The sequence below is a fragment of the Mus caroli genome, unplaced genomic scaffold, assembly GCF_978045245.1.
Source record: "Mus caroli unplaced genomic scaffold, Mus_caroli_1 scaffold_20, whole genome shotgun sequence".
Taxonomy (NCBI): domain Eukaryota; kingdom Metazoa; phylum Chordata; class Mammalia; order Rodentia; family Muridae; genus Mus; species Mus caroli.
The window spans coordinates 27,977,324-27,985,773 of NW_028227275.1; the positions used below are offsets into that span (position 1 = coordinate 27,977,324).

General features: G+C 45.8%; 1 long non-coding RNA gene across 2 annotated transcripts; it reads right to left on the bottom strand.

Moving 5' to 3' along the window:
• Positions 1–987: 987 nt before the first annotated feature.
• Positions 988–5,479, bottom strand: LOC110286080 (uncharacterized). 2 transcript variants are annotated; one of them, XR_003835584.1, is made up of 5 exons: positions 5,368–5,479; positions 4,774–4,852; positions 2,886–2,967; positions 1,507–1,567; positions 988–1,426 (listed from the first exon to the last, which is right to left on the bottom strand). It is a non-coding gene; the product is annotated as an uncharacterized LOC110286080 (long non-coding RNA). The 2 variants fall into 2 exon arrangements; XR_002377110.2 differs by having other exon boundaries at positions 988–1,567.
• Positions 5,480–8,450: the final 2,971 nt, after the last annotated feature.

Consider the following 8,450-nt stretch of genomic DNA (forward strand, 5'->3'; position numbering starts at 1 on the left):
GAGGGTAAATTTTTTTATTTCATATATGTCTACCATATTTATATCATTTCCCCCTCCTCCCTCCAACCCCCTCCTGTGTCCCTCCCCCAACTCTTTCTCAAATCTCTCTCTTCCCAGAAGTTGTCTCTATTCCTGAAGATGCCATGCATTCAGACATGTGACTGACTGATGGGACTCCTGATGAAGCTGAAACAGAGGGCTTGGGGGGGGGGGGGAAGCGGGGGGAACGACGACTAGCTTTCATAGTAACAGAAAATGTTATGAAAGGTACAAAGGAAGGAGGTAGGATCAATAGCCTGGCCTAGCTGTGACATCTATGAACCACAATAATCATCATGATGATATCCCTAAAGTATAATAGTGGCACTCATATCTTGACAGTAACCAACAGCAATCTAACTGGACTTAAGGCCTGGTCAATAAGCAAGAAAACATGGCTGGTACTGTAAACCTAGCCAATTATATGTGCCTGGTGAGTCTATTGACTCTATAGGGGGGACCTACTACAGCCACTTTCCCACCAGGATAATTCCTAACTGCATCCTTTGTATTTATCCTTACACCTGCAGATAAGAGTAGCTCTTGCCCCTCAGAGAAAATGCTCTTTTAATAATGCAGAGTCTATTGCAGATCCACAAGTGATCATGATGCATAGAACCACTGACCATGGAGTACCCAGCCCTAACTGAACCAGCTACAACACAGCTCCTGCACCTCAGGTTCAGGGAATGTCACAGAAGAAGGGGTGGGGAGACTTTAAGAGGGAGAAGACCAGAACATGTTTTAGATTGTGTCATCTGTATATGACAAGGATGTTGCACTCATGAAATCTCAAAACTAAAGTAGTTTGGACAATACTTGAGCAGTGACAATACCAGTTGACATCTCAATATGAAAAAGGGAAAACCTCAAAAGAGCCCACCCATAGATTAAGAGATATGGGCACTTAATGGCTGTTCAGAGAAGGAGAATGGGTCTTCCCCAGGGATAAGCCCACTAATTGGTTATTCAACAAAGTGGTCAGCCCAAAGTAACATATGAATATGAGCGGCAGTCAATGAACTCAGTGGGTTGTATGTCAGTTAGAGTTTTTATTGCTGTGACAAAACACCATGACCAAAAGAACAAGTTTGGGAGGGAAGGGTTTATTCAGTTTATGTAGTGTTCAGTGGCCAAGGAGAACTGGGTTACCTGAAAGGGGGACTGGAACTGACAAAAGATAGGGTGTGAGAGAAGGATGAAGCCAAGACAAAGGTTCTGATCAAGGCTCAAAGTTTAACATTCAGCACTGCGTTTATATAGGGAAAGCCCACAGACCCCATCTTTTGTTTCAACTGGATTATGTCACAAAGCAAGCTCAGTGGGCTGTCTACTCCTCTAAGCTCCTGCAGGAAATTGCAAATGTGGTGAGGCCAGCCGACTCCACCTAGGTAGTAAAACCATTTGTGGCAAGCATTCAAGATCTGTTTAGCCCGACTCAAGGCTGGGGGAAGGGCACAAGCTTACCCTTCACATCAAGGTTCACCACAAACAGAAGTCAGGACAGGAGCTTAAACACAGCAGGATCCTGGAGGTAGAAGTTAATGTAGAAGCTGTGGTGGGGTCCTGCTTACTTATAGAACCCAAGAGTGTCAGCCAAGAGTGTCACCCACAATGGTCTGGCCCCTACCCCACTAATAACTAATGGAGAAAATGCCTTACAGTTGGATCTCATGGAGACATTTCCTTAACTGAAGATTCTCCTCTCTGATAATTTTGTCAAGTTGACATGAAACCAGCCAATACATTGTATTTATACAGTGTGTCTGTGTGTCTGTGTGTGTGTGTCTGTGTGTGTGTCTGTGTGTCTGTGTGTCTGTGTGTCTGTGTGTGTGTGTGTGTGTGTGTGTGTGTGTGTGTGTGTGTGTGTCTGTGTCTGTGTGTCTGTGTGTCTGTGCGGTATGTATGTTATGGTGGTTTGATTAAGGATGTCCTCCATAGACTCATAGATTTGAATGCACAGTCACCAGGGAATGGAACTGTGTAAAAAGATTAGAAGGATTAGGACGTGTAGCATTCTTGGATTAGATTCGGCCTTGTTGGAGGAAGTGTGTCACTCAGAGGGAGTGGGCTTTGGGATTTCAAAAGCTCACACCCAGGAGATTGTGTTCTCTCTCTCTCTCTCTCTCTCTCTCTCTCTCTCTCTCTCTCTCCTTCTCCCCCTCCTTCTCTGCTTTCAGGTCAGAATGTAGCAGTTACTTCTCCAGCACCCATGCTTGCCTGCCTGCCACCATGTTCCCTGCTAAAATGATAATGGACTAATCCAATGAAACTGTAAGCAAGCTCCCAATTAAATGCTTTCTTTTCTAAGAGTTGCCATTATCATGGTATCTCTTTCCAGTAATAGAGCAGTGACTAAGACATATATATATATATATATATATATATATATATATATATATATATATATATACACTCACACACACGTAAGGAGATTTCTCATGCTGTTTTGTTAGTCTGTGACTCTTTAAGGAAGCATTATCACACCAAGTGGCATAACTTTAAACAAATCTCCCCCCCCCCCCCCCGTGTGTGTGTGTGAGAGAGAGAGAGAGAGACATAAAACATCATTAGTGTTGTTTATGCATCTTTCCTTCCTCTGTCTCTGTATGCCCTTTCTCCCACTCCATAGTTAAAGCCTCTCCCTACATTTTCCCCACTCTCCCCTTTATAGCACCAATAAAAAATTAATGAACAATTTAAAGCAGGGGGCCAATTTAGATTGGATGCCCCACCTCTAGCCTTTTGGGAGAATGATCAGAAGTTAAGAACACCAGTTCTGGGATAAGACTAGCTAGGCTCAGCTCTTCGCTTTCTGCTTCTCCATGTGATGATGAACTACTTACTATGTCTCTTTCTGCTTCAGTTTTCTTATCTAGAATGGGAGGTGGGGTAGGGATGCAGCTATTCCAATGCCTGTCGAGAGAACTAAATGAGATAATGTGAATTAATGAATGCAGATAGTGTTTCAATGATTTATATTAGGTAACTATTGTTATTTTTATGTCATAGGCAGGCAACAGGTTTGCAGAAAAGCATACACTTTATGTCAGGAAATCCATATCTGCCACCGTGGCTACTCTGTTCACATCTCTAGGCCTCCTGTTTCCTTGCCCACAAATTGAAGATGGTTGGCCATCTGAGAACTGCCTGAGGCTTTAGGGTGCTGCTGTATGGCACAAGTGTTTGCAAACTGTTATATGATAGCCAATGTAATCTAATATGATTATCCCAAGCCTCTCAAGGTGCTGGACAGAGCCATTGACAGGAGTTGACAGTCTTGGTAGTGGATTAAAACCTAAAATCACCCTTAAAGCCTAGAAGTGCAAAGCTCAAACAAGTCAGAAGCACAGAAACATGGGCTCAAAAGGTTGTAAGGCTGGTGTCAGGGCAATCTCTATAAAAGGGTTGCCTGACTAATTCTACTTATTGGCTTAGCATCCTTCAAATAGACTGACTGTATTCCTCCCTCCACCCCACCCCTACCCCCCACCTCCCGCTCCCAGTGGACATTCAACATTACTAGCTCCTGTTGGCCTAAACTCTAAAATGGTTTTGTCCTTATTGAAGTAAGCCTAAGTACTGTGGCTTGCATATGGTTTGTCTCTGCAAAAGCCCATGCTGAGATTAAATGTCACTGTAACAGTGCCGAGTTATAGCAAGGCCTTTAAGAGATGGTTGGTGTCACAGGGCCTCTGCCCTCTGGAACAGATAAATGTAGCTCCCACAGAGTAGGTTAGGCGCCGTAGGGGTGTGGGTTACATAGTGTGTTCTGCTTCCCGAGGCTCTCCTTATCTTCCCTTCACTCTATGATCTCTCAGCCATGGGGCTCATTGCCCTTCCTCCCACCTAAAGCCTTTATCAGAAGCCAAGCCAAGCCAGAGGACTTCCAGAAAACGAACATCTTTTCTTTATAAACTGTCCAGGTTCGGCTAGTATGATAAAGCATCAGCTCTCAACCTGTGGTCACAATCCCTTTGGGGGTTGAATGACCCTTTCATAAGGATGGCTTAAGACCACTGGAAAACACAGATATTTACATTACGGTTCATAACAGTAGCAAAATTACAGTTATGAAATAGCAATGAAAATAATTTTATGGTTGTGGGGCACCACAGTATGAAGCACCATATTCAAGGGTTGCAGCATTAGGAAGGTTGAGAGCCACTGGGCTGAAGCAACAGAAATCAAGCCAAGACAGGGGGAAAAAAATGCCCATCTGGAGCTGAAGAATTATGTCCTAATGGTATCCACCAGGAGTTAGGCACACCTGACCTGTGGCTTCAGCTAGTGGCAGCAGCCAGAGATCTGACCAATTGGTTCATATCTTGGAATTTATCCATGGTCCTTAAACTTTATCCTCTCTGAAAGCCTCTTCAGTCTGATGGTCTGCCAAGGCCGAGAGAACTTGATAATTCCCATATAATTCTTCCTTCTTTGACTCTTGAGATCTAGCATGCATTAGATGCTTTTATTCAGTCTCTTACTTTGTGAAAGACTCAGAAATGTATAAAACAGAAAGAGGGGAGGGGTAGGAGTTGAAGAATCATGACATAAAGGAGGTCTGACCTGACCCTGGCCTGCTCTCAGGTGATGGAAAAGGAAGGGTGTGTTCTAAGTTGCGCCAGAGCAACTCTGGGGAGGAAGGAAGCTCTTTGGGGAAGCAGAGTAGCCTGCAGTGCTCAGCAAAGCTGCCAGTGCCTGAGGGAGGTGTCCCATGTCAGAAAGACTCACCTCAGCTGATCTCAGGTGAACAGCTCTCCAAGGAAGACAGCTTTGGTTTGAGATAGGGTCTAGGGCCACACACTGGAGCCTAAGAGGATACAAAATCACAGGCAAAATGGAGGGAGAGACACAGTTGAATCACAGCTTCTTCCCCATGCTGTAGGCTTTACCCCATTTCCTCTTAGCTGTGGTTAGAGAGAAAACATCTCTATAAAACAAGGGCCTTTCGCTTAACGTCTCCATCTTCTGATTCCACCAGGGGCTGCCTGCCGCTGAGAAACCGCCTGCCTGTGAGCAGTTGCTCTCTCTCAGCTCCTCCCAGGCCCTTTGCCAGCTGCTCATGCCCTCCTTTCTGTTTGTGTCCTCTGTCAGTCCTCCCCCACCCAAGCCTCTCAGACCCCTTCATTAGGACGCCCAATATCCCTGCTTCTTTCCATGAACCCCACCCTCTCTGCCCCCTTTCTCCTCTCCTCAACCCTTGTCCTCACTCCCCTCCCCATTCCTTTCTCTTTTCTCTTCTCCTCCCTGGTCCCTGCCCCTCCCCAACTCCCCTTCCTCCTCACTTCCTCTTTGCTCTCTTCCCTCCTCCTCCCTGTCCCCCACCTCTCTGCTCCCCTGTGCTGGCTAGGTTTTCATCAACTTGACACCAGGGTCATCTGGGAAGAGGGAACCTCAAGTGAGAAAAATGCCGCCATCAGATTAGCCTATAGGCAAATCTCTGGGTCGTTTCTTTCTGATTAATGATTGACGGGAGAGGGCCAAGTTCACTGCAGGTGGTGCCACCCCTGGGCAAGTGATCCTGGGTTGTATAAGAGAGAGAACTGAGCAAGTAATGGGGAGCAAGTCAGCGAACACAGTGAACACATGGCTCCTGCCTCTGCTCCTGGGTTCCTACCGTGACTCGGTGATGCATTGTATTAGGGACGGGTGAACCAAACAAAAGTCTTTCCTGCCAAGTTGCTTTCCGATTCGGTGTCTATCACAGTGATAGAAAGAAAACCCAGACATCCCCTCTCCACCCTGACCCTTTCTCTCTATACACTCTATTCTCCATCCCCTTCCTTCTGTCTGTCTTTCCTGATCGCAGACCATCTCAATAAGTACTTTCTGGTTTCCTAGCTTCTGGTTTCTATCAGGCCCAAACGAAGACTCCAGTTTTATGGACGGTTATCAGAAGGCTCAGCTTAGGGAAGAGGAGTGGTGGCTCATTCCTCATATATCTATGTATATATGTCCATAGATATTTAGTAAGAAGTGTACTAAAAAATATTTTATCATAAAATTTCCAAGCATGTGGACTACTATGTATTGTTTCTTTGTAGCGTCCCAGAGGCTAACTGTGCCTAACACATACACACATACACACACACACACACACACACACACACACACATATACATATACCTATATTCTTAAATGTCCATTCAATAAAAGCCTCAACCAACAAATGAATGATGTGGAAATCAAACATCCCTTTATTTGGCTTGTGCATATGTGGTCCCAGTATCTGTGAACCAGAGAGCAGAGACATCCATCCCGGGAATCCTCAAGTGGAGACTCATTACATCAACAGACAAACTAAAAGGTGTTGCTGCAGCCTGGACTCTTCAATGGCCAGCCTTTTCCTTGTTAGCTTCATTGACTTTCCTGGCAACTCTTCCTTTATATACACAGGAGAATCCCAGTGCAGAGCCACCGGCTCTGCTCATGTCTCATGCAGGCTGCTCTCCCTTCCCCCTCCACCCCTCACTGGTTCATTCCTGGATCCCTCTCTCTCATCTATCCAGCAAATGTTGATGTGATGCCTTCCCCATGACAACCTGTGTGCAGCAGGCTCTATGTGTACTATCTCATTTAACCCACAGAAGACTCTGAGGAAGGGACTGTTGTCTTTCCTTTTTACGTGAGGGAACCAAGGTGAAAACTGGACAAATGGGTTCCCCCAACTGTCCTGGTTTGCTCACCACTGAAGTAGTTCCCAGGACATGGACCTTGAAGTTTTAAACTCAGAACAGTCTGGGGCAGGCTGCTCCAGTTTTCCCAGGACTTGGAAATTCCCTGGGGCATGGGACTTTTGGTGCCAACACTGGGAAAGCCCCATGCAAACTGGATGAGTTGGTTACCCTGCTCCAACCACATGCCTGAGGCCATACAACTAGTTCACTTGAGACCCAAAACCATTTCATCTGACTCCAGGCCCCACATCTACCCACCTTGCCCAGCTAACCTCTAACCCAATATTTGGAGCTGCTACTAAACCACACTACAGTCACACCCAAATACCACTGCTGCTGTTCAGGTCTCCACACTGGGTTACTTTTGTAACACAATCACCGATGCAGATCAAAGGCTTGGTTTGGCTCACAACTTTGGAGCTTTCAGCCATGATTCAGTAGACTCATTGCCTTTAGGCCTCTGGTGGGAATGGGGGCAATTCATCATGGTGGGAACCCACAGCTTTGCATAACTTGCCCTTAGCAAAAATACCAAAGATTGGAAGGAAGGGCAGAGTCTCCTGCAGGGCATATTCCTCATGGCTTAAAGGCCCCACCTTCTAAATGTTCCATACCTCCTAGGAGCGTCAGCCATAGTGATTATCTAAACCATGGCAATCATCTTTAACAAAACTCTGATGCTGCCCCAGAGGATACTCCACTCTGACGCCATTCCCCAGGTCCTGTCCTTGCTCTCCTATGGTTTTCTTGGCAGACAAAACCCAAACGCTTTCTCTTCCAGCCCCTGTCAACGTGGCCCTGCACTCTCTCTGCCTGGGTTACAGTGCTACCAACTTCTAGATTACCTCTGTTCTTGCCTTGAATCTTCCATCTCTGGAGAACTGTCAATTTAACATCGACTTGGATAGCTCTGGGGAAACCAAAAAGGAGGCAGACACAGTACCACAAATAAGCAGTTTTCACCTCATTTCAGGGGCCACTTCATCACAACCCCTCCATGACCCCGTCTCTTATATCCAGAATGTGAACTGTCCGTATCGTGACTTTTGGGATGCTGGAGAAGTTCGGTCTTTGATCTCATTTTTTTTTCTGTTTCACCTGGCCATGTATGTGAGTCTCAATTCCCTAAGGAGATTGTCAGAGTGCAAAGACAGCTGTGTTGGAAAGGCTTTCTTCTGCTTCCCACAATTCATCTGACCTTGTGACAGGCACAGAACGTCTGCTTGAGGGTTCCTCATCAAACTAAATTAAATTGGTTAAAGCAGACTCTCTGACACAAACAATTCTATGTAACCATTTTTCCCCCTGATCCCTGAATACAGAACAGTTATTCTGCCAGACAAAGCCTTAACTTGGAGCTAATTTCACTGGATTTGGGAGGGCCAGAGCCAATCAAGTTGACCCATTTACATTTCTTATTCCACCTCTGCAGGAGGAGCCTGCCTCCTTCCCTTAAGCTTCCTCCACCCCCAGACATCTCAGAACCTAATCACCACCTTCCGAATCCTGCCTGTCAACTTCCACCCCCTCAACCAAACGCACACACCACCTCAAACACTGAACCGCAGTCAAATTTTTAAAGTTCAAGAACTGAAAAAGAGGAGCAATTGACTCATTTTTCCTTGATTCAAAGGGCTGAGGATTTTCTAGAACAATTCTGACATCCTTTGTGTGAGTCTTCTCCTGTAGCACGGCAAGCCAAGTCGGGATCTCAACACGCTGTCCAAGTAA